Below are 14626 nucleotides of genomic sequence, written 5' to 3'. Positions count from 1 at the left end.
ACTGAAACATTGGGTTGACATTTTATCATTGCCTTGTCCACAGTAGAAAGTGCCTGGAGGCCTGCAGTAAATGCTCCCCCTGGAATATATAAATTGTCTCATAATTCTATTGTTGCTGAGTTGGACTTTGGAATATTACCTTGGGGTTTTATAATAAGCTAAGCATCTAGATTTGTATTAAAATTCATTGTTCAGCCAGATAGATCTTCAGTATGACAAGTTCCATTACTTTAAGACTCTTTTCTAAGCCAAAAAATGCTTTCATTTTTCTATATATGAGCACAAGATAAAATGAGCAATATCTTTCCCTCCTTCATCACCGTGGAACTTCTATAATAGACAAATAAACAAGAAAATATCATACAGATTTGTTTGATATAATTATATATGACACAAAAATTTAAGAAATGAATATACAATGAAATGGAGAACCTATGTTATGGAGTACCCAACAAAAATATGAGGGGAAGGCACAGGAAACATGATTACCTGGGACTAATTCAGCAGCTGTTTGTTTACAAACTGCTTGCTTATCCCTCTCCTGCTAGCATCTGGAACACCATATAGAATGGACCTTTCATGACGCATTTAGAAAAAAGAAGCCAGAGAACCCTTCCATAGCTTGCTCCAGTTGAGAACAACAGACAGAAATAAATTTAGGAACATTGTCTTGCTTCTGCTGTCTTCTCAGAGGCCACTTTGGGGGTATCAGGTTCTGAACCATACCAAGAACAATTAATTGCTTCAGAAAAAGATGTTTGATAGAATTGTGTGCTTAATATTTGTATAAATATAGTTGATTTGAGGGTGTTATGGCAGTCTGTGTATTGGTGTTGGCCAGAGAACTGTGGAGAAATCATGATTAGATAATTAGCTGGGTCAGTAAGAAGTGAAAGTTGCAGAAGGTAAGAGAGACGCTGGGACAGATGTGGAGAACTTGGATGTGCTTTCCTATTCAGTTTTCAACTGCTCTGTCTTCTAGACCGAGGGAAACCGTAAATCCAAAGAGCTAATGCAGCTACTATTGATTTTTATATCAGTTGACCATAAGATACACGCTTATGTTAGTTTGCCTGTGAATTTATCCAGTGGTAAAAGGAATAAAAAATTAATTAAGAAAAGGGGTTAAGAAGGGCTTCTGGTATTAGTTGAAATTACTGGTTTAAATATTTAAGTACTTCAAAACTTAATCCTCCGTGGACTTGAAATATGGCATTCAGTAGCAAATGTCCTAGATGATCAACCTGGCCCTCAGCTGGACTTGAATGTATGTTTGCTTTGGAGATCTTGGGTAAATGTCATAAAGGAGAAATGGAAGGCACCATGTTAACATCTTCCTCCAACTTCTGTGCCTAGGTTCAGGAGATGTTCAACCCTTCCTTATAGGGTGGGGATACCTTAAAACCTAGAGTAGAAAATTCATAATATCCTTTTTTAGATTAAGAAAAAAATCCTCTAAAATGTTGATACAAGTTGAAAATTAATATTTTAAAACTCCTTCGCAGCTAGCAAAGTAAATTTTCCTTTAGCTAAATCAAAGCTGAGGAATAAAACTTACTAATACGAACAGATTCAGAAATGCAGGTGTGGCAGTATGAAGCCTGGACGGCATCATTCAGATGTCTCCCCACTTCCTCCTTACACTTAGACACAGAATTATGCTCTGAGAGAGACAATGGGGAGATGGTATGGGCAGAGAAGCTGTGCTCAAGGCTGACCCTGAACGATATGATCAGTTCAGCGCCATGCTGCAAACACCCTATTCCTGAACAGGAAGTTACAGTGAAAATGCTGCCCCGTGTCTGAGGGCCTTGCTAAAGCAAGATGGTAGGCTTCTTTCAACACCTGATTTTTAAAGAAATAACCATTCATGATTGAGAAACACTTGATTCAGTGAAGCATGGGCTCCAGACTAATTAATTCTTTTTTTTTTGAGAGAGAACCAAGGTACATTTGGGCAATGAATTAAAATTAATTAACTTGGTACCACAGTACAGAGAGATTTTGAAATGCACAAAAATACCCAGTGTCACCTGACCATGAGCCAGAAGCCCTGTTTTCCAGACGTAGAACTCGATGATAGCTGTAATTCATGGCAGTTTATGACATTTCATGGAACATTTGGTCATTATGACATTTATGATGTAATGAAATAGGCCATAAAATGCTGTAAATTGTTGGGAACAAAAGACATTCATATTTTTGATGGGCATCTTCATTTCCACAAGATGTAAGCAGGTTAAATCGAAGCCCAACCTGCAGTTGAGCAGTAAAGTTTTAGCTTGGGCCTTTCTCTCCAGCTGTCTTTCTCCCTCTTCTTCCTCTTATTCTTCCCCAACTCTCTCCCTCTTTCCTTGCTCCCCTTTGCACTTTTTCAAATTAAATCAAATTAAGCCAGATCTATAAGTGTAGAAAGAGAAGAATTTTCTCCATAGTTTGCAGAGAAGAAAAGCCCTATGATTCTATGGGTGAGAGTTATAAATTCCGAAAGTGCAAAATAAGCGACTTCTAGATCATTTGCATATCTTCTGGTGGGGGTAAAATGTGAAACAAGCAAAATTTCTAATAGTAAGTGATGACTGCAGCTTGCCTATATCTGATAATATAATTCCCGAAACCATTTTTAGCACCTACTGTCAGGTTTTTTAAATGTCAGGACTGACCTTGTTGAATTATGCATGGAAATTAATACTAAAGTGTTTTTCCAGGAAATAGATTTAAAACACACAAATGTTCTCTTTAGGAAGAGAAAAATAAATGTCTTCAAAAGAGCATTTCATTAACAAAGCCCAACTATTCTTCAAGATCATCTTGTGCTTTTGTGTGGTTTAGGACTTATAAAGTTACCAAACTATTATTTGAGTGTTAATGTAGGGCAGTATATACATAACACAGAAGTATTCTAAAGATGCAGGCAGGGCTCGTGAGATTGCTCAGTGGGGAATGGCACTTGCTGTCCAGCTTGGTTTCTAGAGTTTGATACCTTTGACCCCTATGGGGTAAGGACAGAACCTATTTCTGCAAGTTCTTCTCGGGCCTCCAAACATGCTACATGATAGGCAAATGCTCACTTACATGCACACATACACACACACACACCCTTACAAATAAAAATTTTATAAAAATGCATCAGGATATTGTTTTTATCGTATATATTTTATACATAGGGATCTTCAAGTTAGCGATAATTTTGTGACTTCATTGGCAAACCTTATCTTGGCAGGTACTAGGTAGAGAGGAATATCCAGGTCAGATTGCTTGCTCCTTTCCTGATACTATTTTATTCTGTTTCACTTTTCCGTGTGAACTGACATTATTTCTAAGGTATTTATGATCAGAGATAAGAGCAAGGGCAGAAATTTATCATGTACTGAGTGTGTGTGTGTCCACCAGTGTTCATTTGTCAGAGGCCTAATCTCTAGTGTGAGGTATTTGGGTGTGAGAGTTTGGGAAATAGTTAGGTTTAGATTAGTTCCTGAAAATGACTGTCTCTGATTCTGTCCCTCTCTTTCCTTTTCTTTTTTCCTCTCTTCCTTTTCCTCCCCCTTTCCCTCTTCTTCTTCTCACGTGAAGACTATAGGATCTCACCGAGACAGAGTTGCCCTTTACAACTAGAAAGAGACCCACTGCAAATAGCATCACCTTCACATGGGACATCTCTGTTCCCACAACCATGAGAAAGAATTGTTCGCTATACAGTCACCTAGTCTGGCATTTTGTTACAACAGCATTAATTAACTAACAGAGAGAAAACCCACCAAGAATGTATTTCAAGAGATAAATCACTGTTAAGCTGAAAAGGATTTCTGTAATATAGAAATATATTACTATAAGTTCATAAGGAAATTCTCATAGGCTGTGTCGCCCTGGATGGAGCTAAATCATGCATGAATATTGACTGGCAAGGTAGCTATGCTAGATACTTCCCCTAAATGAAGGCAAAAACAAGAGATCATATTGTTCCTGTGAAATCTGGGGATTCCATGACCTTATTCTGTAGACTTGACCACCTTATGCAAGGCCACTAGGAAGTTAAGTTTTAAGCCTGTGCTCCTACTTCTTGATATGTCCAGCCAAGAATTTTATTTTATTTCCACTTTTTTATTGACATAATTAATGAATCTTGGAAATAATATTTCCAAGAATTCACTCTGTTCCTAAAATTTTGTTGGTTAGCATGCATTAGCAGTTTCTGTGAATGGAGTCTATAGAAACTGACTAGGTTTTCTAGAATAGAAAAAATTTTAAGAACTTTTGTTGTTAGCAGCAGATTCTTGCCCACCACTCCTGCCTCAGCCCCAAAAATACATGAATATGTTCTCATCACAGTAGTTTTGCATCTATCTATCTATCTATCTATCTATCTATCTATCTATCTATCTATTTATTTATTATAATTTTTCTCTGCTTCCCTTCTTCCTTCTTTCCTCTCTCTCCCCTTCTTTTCCCCATGGTCCTCATGCTCCCAGTTTACTCAGATTTTGCCTTTTTCTACTTCCCATGTATATTAAATCCATGTATGTCTCTCTTAGGGTTCTCAGAATGTTATAAAAGTGTAATCATGCAAAATCTTTGGAAATTTGAGAAATTTCATTAACCAGAGTGAATTATGCAACTTCCATATCATTCCATTAAACAATTTGGTTTCTTTTATTACAAAAAAATTAAACTGCATGAATTTATCACAGCTCAAACATCCCATGGTTGAATTTGGACTTGGCAACTCTGATTACACTTTTTTTGATAATTAAGAATGAAGTGCTATATATTCAGATATAGTATTCCATTTAATTATATATTAATTTTCTGAAAAATAACCTAGAAAAATGTTAGGTCACATGGTAAATTTTATTCCTCGCCTCCAAATTGAAGTATTCTTCTTGAAAGAAGGCTAAAGAAATATTGAATGAACAAAACCACAAACAAGAGCTAAAAGTTATAGGACACAGGATGCACAGAAAATTAAAAGACTTGCAAGGTCTCTCCTAAACTGATAAAAGAAATAAACAATTGCAATGGAGAGATGAGTCTCTGGTGGTGTTTCCTGAAAACGGTCCAGGGAACTCTTGGAATGCAGCTTTCATCAATCATCCTTTAAGCTATGGTTAGGTTCTTTGGGAATCAACTGCCTGCAAGTCACCCAAGCTCCTGTAAATGACAATAGACTCACAGGTTCACAAGTTAGACTTGAGTGGTCCAGCTGATTTAACAGACATTTGTTCGTATTATACAATATTGACCTTCACAGGAAGTTCCTCCATGGCTTTCCATCACATGTGGCATCCCATTGGCAAGAACTCCAGGTGTTCATTTCCTCCACAGAATTGCTACTTTCACTCTGTGTTTTTGCTAATTACTAGTAACTATAAACTAGATTTTCCTATAGGTTTTCGTTGCATTTACCCAATGATTAATTGTGTTGTGTGTGTCAACATATCCTACACTTATCACGGCACCAAGAACTTTTGCTCATTTCTTTATAAAGGTTTGTTTATTTTATTATTATTATTTGACTTTTGTAAATTTAAAACTGAGGATATAAGACCTTTGTCAGAAATGGAATGTCATTTTCTTAATATTTCTTTCCTCTGTAACAAGATCTAATTTATTAGGTTTTTGGGGTTATTTATTTATTTATTTGCATTGTGCTTCTGGCTTTTTCTGTCAGAAGTTAGACTAACCCCAGTATCACAGATTGTCGCTTGTTATTTCTTCCACTAGTATTAGAATTTCATATTTTTCACTTAGTCTTGAAATGAAATAAGGTCTACAGTACATTTCTTTTGCTTGTTTGTACAGTTGCTCAATTCTCCTAGCACCCTTTATTAATGGATTAAGTTATTCCATTGAGCTGCTTTTGAAACTTTGTCAGACATAGGTTTACAATTTTGGGGTCGATAAAGAACTATTCAATTGTCCCATGCTTTTGTGTCTATATTTTAGATCATTGTAACTTTTTGGTAAGTCTTAGAATCTGGTAGTTTGAGAATTCAAAACTTACTGTGAAAGGTGAAAATCTTGCAGGTTTCAAAGTCAATGTCCAGTTTAGTGGCCACCGAGCTTCAGGAATGGTGATAAATAGAGATCGGTTTTACTTATCATAGATGAACAAAGTCTCTAGAACAGTGATTGTCAAATGTTTTACTTTTGGCGAGAATCTGAGCAGTATAACCTCATGATATTTCAATTTTCCTTTCTGCCCTGAGTATTAATCTCATTTTGTTACTCATTATTAAACAGTTTGGCTGAAAAGTGATACATTCCTAAATTCTATGACTACATTTTTTTGTCCTGTTGCTTCTCCTTTATTCTACTTCTCAAAGCTTCCATTACACATAGCCTCTCTCCCTGTTCACCTAAAAATGGGAATTTTCTGAACTCCTCTGTAGTGCATGATCTTCTTTGCCTCAGCATCTATAATACCTTATATTAAGATATTGCAGTTTTTTTCTTTGTTATTATTTATATCATCTCCGAACTTCTACTATGTTTATGCTCCTGGTTGACAATGGCCATAACAAATAATTATGTTGAATTCATGTCTATATTCCTAACATAAGAACTCAGTAAACATGTTTTATTGTTGATAGTTCAGCCAAATGGCCCTAGCATTCTTAGTAAATTGAACTGAAACCATCACCAGGCCAAAGCTCAAATGTGAGACCATCAAAATCCATATGGCATTTTGTCCTTATGGCATGCATCTATGAGGGCTAAAGGATTGCTTTCAGAATTATAACTCCTAAAGCTGCCAGGGTCAAGGGGGCCGCTAGAAGTCAGAAAGGCAGGGTAGTGACACCAAATCTTAGACTTGCTAGTGATCCTCGTGGCCAAGAACATAAAAATCATACACCTGCCATTGCCAAGCAAAGCCAAGCATCTCCATTTCTCCAGATGCTTCTTGTCCACAATCAGTTAGGGTTTCTAAAGGTAGTGAGAAGGGAGGAGGAAAAGGTGAAGGATGAATAGGGACAGACGAGAGCTATGGTGAATTAAAGTATTACTTGGCCTTTACAGATTATCTGTCAGAGAAATAACAAAGACGGAAACAATTCCTAGCTCAAATCTCATTAGTTAAATGAGGAAGGGCAATCGCATTAATTAACTTAGACTACAATATTCTCATAGATCCACTGGACATTTCTCAGCAATGTTTGATCTCATTTCTTGCTGTAGTCTCTGCTTGCCAAGGTTCCAATATGCGGCACGATTTCTATTTTTATTTAAGGCAAATGATGTGATTAAAAAGTGGTTTAACAATATGTAGCATGAGAATATCTTCTATTGATAAATATTACACATACCATGTAATTTCTAATAAAAATTGATAAAAGGACATAAAGATTGCTGATGATTTGTCCTTCCCCCCCAAAAGTATTATATGACTTGAATGTTAGTACTCAGCTTATAAACACAGAAATCTAAAGTCCATTTTCTTTTCTATATCTCCTGAACTTAAATTACAAATTCAATTAGTTATGTATTTTAGATGCATGATGATACATGATCTTTCCCTCCCCCATCACCATTGCCCTGTTCTCCATTGTTTATCAAGGTTACTGTAACATCTTCATTGCCTGCCCCTTTTCCCCTAATAAATTATTGGCACTGAAACTATTGTTAATGAATAGCATCAATTCACTATCTTTGAAGTTTTTCTAGGAGTTAATCAATGCCTTGTAAGGTAAAATTCTAATTCTCTTATACATAAATCATTCTGTTTTTTCCAGAGGTGTCCATCAGATGTCACAGTTGAAAAGAGGAACTTGTCGCTAAGCCTAATGACCTGAATGTGATCTCCAGAGCCTACTATGTATAGTGGAAGGAGAGAATGGCCTGCCGCAAGCTGCTCTCTGACCTCTATTCACGCTCCATTGCAGGTGCACAACAGGCACATACACACACATTTAGTAAACAGAATAAAATCACTTTCCAAAGACTTGTTCCACTACAGGGTTTTTCAGTTTTGATATCCTTGGAAAAACAGCAAGTTTTATGTTAATGTACAATTTTCTTGTCAAAAAAATATCATTATTTTTCAGAACCCAAGCCTATAATGAACATTCTGTCCAAAATTTAAGGTCTGGTTGTGTTTTTCAATTTTCTTTCTTTTATTTATTTTCTTTGCTTTATAAATATTACCATTCAAAATTTCCACCTCCCCCCCTCCTCCCATTTCCCTCTAGCTCCCCCAACTCACTTCTCCCACTCTAGTCCTAAGAGAGGGCAGGGTACCCCGCCCTGTGGGAAGTCCAAGGCCCTCCAGCCTCCATCTAGGTCTAGGAAGGTGTGCAGCCAAAGAGAATAGGATCCCAAAAAGCCAGTACATGCAGTAGAGACAAATATCAGTGCCATTATCATTGGCTTCTCAGTCTGCCCCAATTGTCAGCCACATTCAGAGGGTTCAGTTTGATCCATGCTAGGTCAGTCCCAGTCCAGCTGACTTTGGTGAGCTCCCATTAGATCAGGCACACTGTCTCAGCGGGTCGACCAACCCCTCGCGGTCCTGATGCATGCCTTACAACCCAGTGACTCAACATATTTTCCCAACATTGTTTGTTGTAGGCTTCAGGAATGATTTGACCCCTTTATTGATTAAGTGTATGCCTTACATTAAAAAAAATTCACAAATAAAACAACTTTGTAACCACTATGAAATACTTAGCCTACAGTTCTAGTACCGATAACTTTCCTTTAGTCCTTACTGAGCCGTCACAGATGCACTGACTTCTTATTTGAATTATTAAAGCACTTTATATGTGCATAGAGGTAGACTTATCATACAATCTCCCTAAAGCACTCCTAACTCCTAGCATCTCTGCTATCACGTAATATCCTTCCTTTGAGTATGAAATGAATTCCCTCGCTTGCTTTTAGTGAGTACAATACAGGCAAAGTAATGGGATTCCACACCCACTCAGAGAGGAAAGACTACAGTTTCTAACTTGTTAACCTTCAAGGGCTCACACTCACACACACACACACACACACAAAAAAAAAACTGATATATTGTGACTTGTTTGATGAAGAAGTACAGAAGACAAAGAAATAACTCAAACATCCAGTCAGCACCTGGCTGGGCACTCATTCTCTCCATCTAACAAACTGGCAAGATTTGAATTCCATTAGCACCCATGAGTGAGTCACCAGAAGGTCTTTCCTACATTTGTGCCCAAGACAACTGCAACTGCAGTTGACACCTGGCTGCAGAGGTAGAGGACCCAGCAGTGTATTTGCAGAATCCTCATCCACAGGAATTCATGAGAATAAATGTTGCTGTTTTAATCCCAGTGGATCTTTTTGTTATACATTTGTTAAGAGGAATGTGGATTCACAAAGGAATGTAGGATTGAACACTAAATGATCAGATTTGAGTTCTATCCTATTGTTAACAGTGTATTTGGACATAGCATTTAGATGGTTTTCTTACAAGTTAAATGAGATATCCATGCTGATTCTTATTGTGGAAATTATACCTCACAGATGACAGATACTCAGTGTTATTGTTCCTACAGGACCTATTAAGATCATGAATTTGGCTGCTTATGGATCAGTCTTCATCTATAGTTTATCTCAAGGTTTGTGGTATTCAATAATACATTTTGAACTGAATTAATGGAACAACGAATCCTTTTTGTAAATGGAAACATTTAAATGTACTCGTCAATTTAAATACATAATTATGGAGTAGGCACTGAAGAATTAAAACATGGGATCTATTGCTTTATACAAGACTTAAAATATTTTTATTTTTCATTGTAGCAATTAATTTCTTTTTATTTTAAGCTTTATGTTAGCTTCAGTGTTGAAATATGTTCATCATTAATTACTCCATGTAACTCCAGTAAGAAGTGGAGACAAAACCTTCGAAGTGTGCTCGTGCATGTAAAGGCAAACCAAGTCAGAGGATCATTTATCACTGCTGAAATGAAACCCACTGTTCTTTTCAATCCCCACTCCCTTAGAGTTCATCATTTTTAAAATAAAACAAGTAATATTTGGGAGCACACTAATCTTCAATTCCCAAGAACAAAACTTTGTATTGTTGACTAATTAAAAGCAGATTTTCACATAAGAGCTTTGAAATTTTACCATTTAACCATCTCTTCCCATGCCCCATCTCTCCATGTTCCTTAAGGAAAACCACAGATGCCCGTTCACAGCTTGCATTTATGGCAAAGTGACAAACCTCCAGGTGCTTTTACTTCGACACAATGACCTACCCTTTTTTATATATCTTTATAAGAGAGTCAACTGATCCCATTCAGCTGCATCCTAGGATAGGTTTATACTCTTGTATATTAACCAGGAGATGGCCAGGCACTGTTCAAGAGGAACACACACACACACCGTGTATTGTCCACTGCACATCCACTAAATGGCATCTTAATACAAAGACATCCCTTATTGCGACTCACTGCCCCCATCATCTTATTCCAGTCTCTTCTTCACTACACATGACTTCAAAAGCTTCCCTGTTTAACCTCCTTTGATCTCTTCCCTCTAATTCTTGCTTGTAAACATTTCATTTAAAATTCTATCCCATACACTCCACAGAAACTACTCTCTCCAAACACTAGTGGTAGCATTGATGCTGTTGTTAATCCAGCTGCCCAATGACAGTCCTTTGAGGCACCACAGGCAATTAAATGTATGACATGGTAGAGCACTCCTTCCCTCTTCAGCTGTTTTCCGATTTGAATTTCTGGAGGTAATTGTCTCTGGGTATAGTACCCTCATCACTAACAGCACTGTTTCATTTATTTTGGAGAGACGGTGTGCCTTGAATACAATTTTGGCTCTGGTCATTTTCAACATATGGTCCTTGGCAAGTTATTTAATCTTTCAATGACTTATTTTCTTCATACAGAATAAATATATTAGTATTTTCCGTATAGAATTATGGCAAATTGAATTAATCCAAGATACATGGAATGGTTCCAATAATATTTGTAAAGCAATATCTGTTCAATGGATGAGTTAATATCATTATTATATAGTATGTTATGTCTATAACTTAATTTACCTATATGTCCCCCAACTAAGGAATGGGAGTCAAGTCAAAGCAGGAACTCAGTTTATTACTGTGAGCATCAAATTATATAGGTTAAGTGACATCATGTTATGCAGAGGTACCTCCAGCCACTGAGAGACAGCCAAGCCCTTTCTCTGGCTGGAGGGCTGTCTACCTAGATTTTGATGTCTCATCCTCACTTAGTAACTTTGAGACTATCCTTAAAAATCAAACCAGGCTTTTCTCTGCCCTACATGCCTTAAGGTACAGGCTCTGAGATAATTTGGGCTCAATATTTATTCTTTTACCTTCTGTATCTAAGGTTAAGTGTTTGTCCTTAGATGATGGCTTGCTTGACTCCCTCTTTGTGTCAGTTAATCTCCTTACTAATTTTAAATTTATCTTAAAGTGTCATTATTTTTACTCTAAAAATACTTTAATCATTCTGCCAATTCATGTGGTTCCAATATAATCTCTTCTACAATCTCCTGATTATTAAAAAAAAAGTGAATCCTTTCATTTTATGCAATTCAAAGCAGTTGTCTTTTTGGCAACAGTTTCCTTTGATAATATGATCTTGGCTTTGGCTTGCTTGATAATTAAAAGTTATTGGTTCTAGATAGCTGTACATGTTTACTCATATTAGAGCTGAAACATCACTCTTTGGCCTCCTAGTGATCCCCACAATCATATATATTGATTTTATTTTAACCTCTTCTTCTTTTTTCCCTCTCAGTTCAATTTAAAACTCCTTATGAAAAAATCAGTTATTGACAAAGGATTCTGTGGATTTACCCAATGCACTCTGTATTCCAGCTGCCTTAAGAAAATGAATAATACAAAGGACAGTGAATGATAATATTTGGGACTGTTCCAGTTTTGCTATCTATCAAATCTGCTTTATTGGAGAAAATACTGTAATGCTGTTACAATGCATCTTCCCAATCTATTTGATTATATTTCTTCTGACACTCACTCCAGGAATATGGTTGTTTTGGTGAGATGAGAGCAAAGCTATTTTAATGATGGCCCACGTCCTCTGCCTATAAAGTTGACTTTATTTTTGCTAGTGTTGAGTCGCAATTGCACAGAACGGTTCTTAAGAGACACATTCCTAAAGATGAAAAATTCTAGTTTGTATTTTCTAACTTGAGCTAAAAACATAACATCAACAGTTCTTGTTTAATGCTGAACTCAGCATGAAAGCTTAAAGTAAAATGAGATTTCTGTAGGTATTGTGCCATTATGTGCAATTTATGAAAATGAAAAGAAGTATTCAAACATTGATGGCATGTCACTAATAGAAAAATTGTATTTTTGGTTAAATGTTATAAACACAAATTATGTGATTACATCTGGAAGAGTAATAGACAAGGATACTCATTAAAGTTAAGCACATATCGTGTGTCATTTTGTAGGGGAAAACACTTGTCACCATTATTTTTGGATTTAGTTATTGGTCTAACACAACAGCAATCATTTAATAGTATCCTTTATAGCCTGGATTTCTTACTGAAGAAGACTCAAGGGAAATTGTATTTTGAAAAAACCTCCATGGATACGTATTTGGCAGGTTTTCCCTTTTTCAATGTGTTTCGGAAACAATAGATATTTCTTAAACAATATAATCTTTATAAAAACTATACATTTCAAAGAGCACATAAAGGAAATTTCGCAGTTCCTCATTTGAGTAAATCATTATGAGAAAGATAAGAGACACAAACCGCGAGAGATGCCTTCCACTCTTGGAACTACCGTGTTGCCTGTAGTTCTTTATCTATCATTGATAGCCCATGAGAATTTCTTCCTCTATGTTAGCATGTCTATTGATGTATTCTTTGTTCATGCCTTAGTGTAATAGTGTTGACCACCCTCAAAAAGATTTTGTTTTGAACATTTCAAATCTGTTCTGTGGTTTCTGTATTTATAGATACAACAAATTTGAAAAAAATTAATGCTAATTAAATATGCATAGAACTTTTTTCATTTTTAAGTATATCTGAAGGTAGCCATAATGAGAAAAAAAGATAAATTAGAAAACGTATATGTTAAAGATTTGTTTGTTTAGTATTATAAGGAGAACAGTAAACATCAATTTGTTCTGTGTGATGGCTAGTTTTCGTCTATGTGACAAAAACTAGTTACTCGGGAGGAGGGAATGTCAGCTAAGGGAGCACCTCTATCCGATGGATTGTGACTCTGTCTATGGAGCTCTTTCTGGATTGTGTATTGGTATCAGAGGGCCCAGTCTCTGTGGGAAGTGCGACACTTGACCAGGATTTCTCGGAGGATATAAAAAAGGTACATGAACATGAGCCTACAAGAAAGCCTACAATGTTCTTACGTGGCCTTTGCTTCCATCTCTGCATACGCCTCCCACCTTGAGATCCTGCCATAGCTTTCCTAGATAATGCACTTTAACCTGTAAGACACTGTAAACTCTTTCCCACCACGTTACTTTAGGTCATAGTGCTTTATCTTAGCAACCAAAAACAAACTAGGACTATAGGATTTTGGAGAGTCTCATATTTTATGATGGCATCATTTGGTTTTTTATTTGCCCTTCAGCCTAGGATTTATTATATAGTTTAGTATGTCCTGGAACTCAGCACGTACTTTATTCTATCCTCAAACCAAAGTTTTAGAGATATAGTTTGCACGTTTTATTATCATTATTTATATGTCACTATACCTAAGCATAAGTGTTGTATACCTAAAAGCACCAAATTAGAGTTAAAAATATCAAATGTCAGACTTCGTGATTTATATGAATTACATTTTCTCCACTCTCACAAAAATGTTGTTAATTAAATATGCACAGACCTTTTTTCTGTGTATCTATCATGGTGGATTGTACCCTGAACTGGTGAGGCAAAATCAGGACTTCCTTATGTTGATGTTGTCAGGTAGAACTTCCCTAAAATGAACTCACACTCCTCAAAGCAACAACAACAACTTTTAGATTGTTTTAGTCATCACTGATTAGTGTGGAGACTGTATTTTCTCAGAATTTCTTAAATTTACTTAAGACATAAGACTCAGGAACAATGGTATAATTTGTAATTTGTTTTCATATTTCATAAAAACACAGAGAACTATTAAAATGGTATCATTTGAAACATTTTGTAGCATATGTAAAGCTACTTTGAAATATGGATTTTCAATGTAACTGCAAATATATGATGCAGTAGATGACCTGTTGAATTGTGGAGACAATATGATCTCTACTGAGTGTCCTAATGGCTCCTGTGACTAGGGAAATTCAATTTCCCCATTTATTTTTATTTTTTTTAAACAGGTCTTTTTTTTTCTTTTTAAAGATTTATTTATTTATTATGTATACAGTGTTCTGTCTGCATGTATTCCTGCAGGCCAGAAGAGGGCGCCAGATCTCATTACAGGTGGTTGTGAGCCACCATGTGGTTGCTGGGAATTGAACTCAAGACCTCTGGAAGAGCAGTCAGTACTCTTAACCACTGAGCCATCTCTCAATTTCCCCATTTATAACTCAGGATATCTAATTGAAGAACACAAGCAATGCTAGATGTTGAGATTTGCGGAACTCGGTCAACTCAAATAATCTCAGTCCTTTGGATTGTAGCCAAACCCCTA

The sequence above is a fragment of the Chionomys nivalis genome, chromosome 18 (assembly GCF_950005125.1).
Source record: "Chionomys nivalis chromosome 18, mChiNiv1.1, whole genome shotgun sequence".
In the NCBI taxonomy this organism is placed as follows: Eukaryota; Metazoa; Chordata; class Mammalia; order Rodentia; family Cricetidae; genus Chionomys; species Chionomys nivalis.
This window is presented reverse-complemented; position numbering follows the sequence as displayed.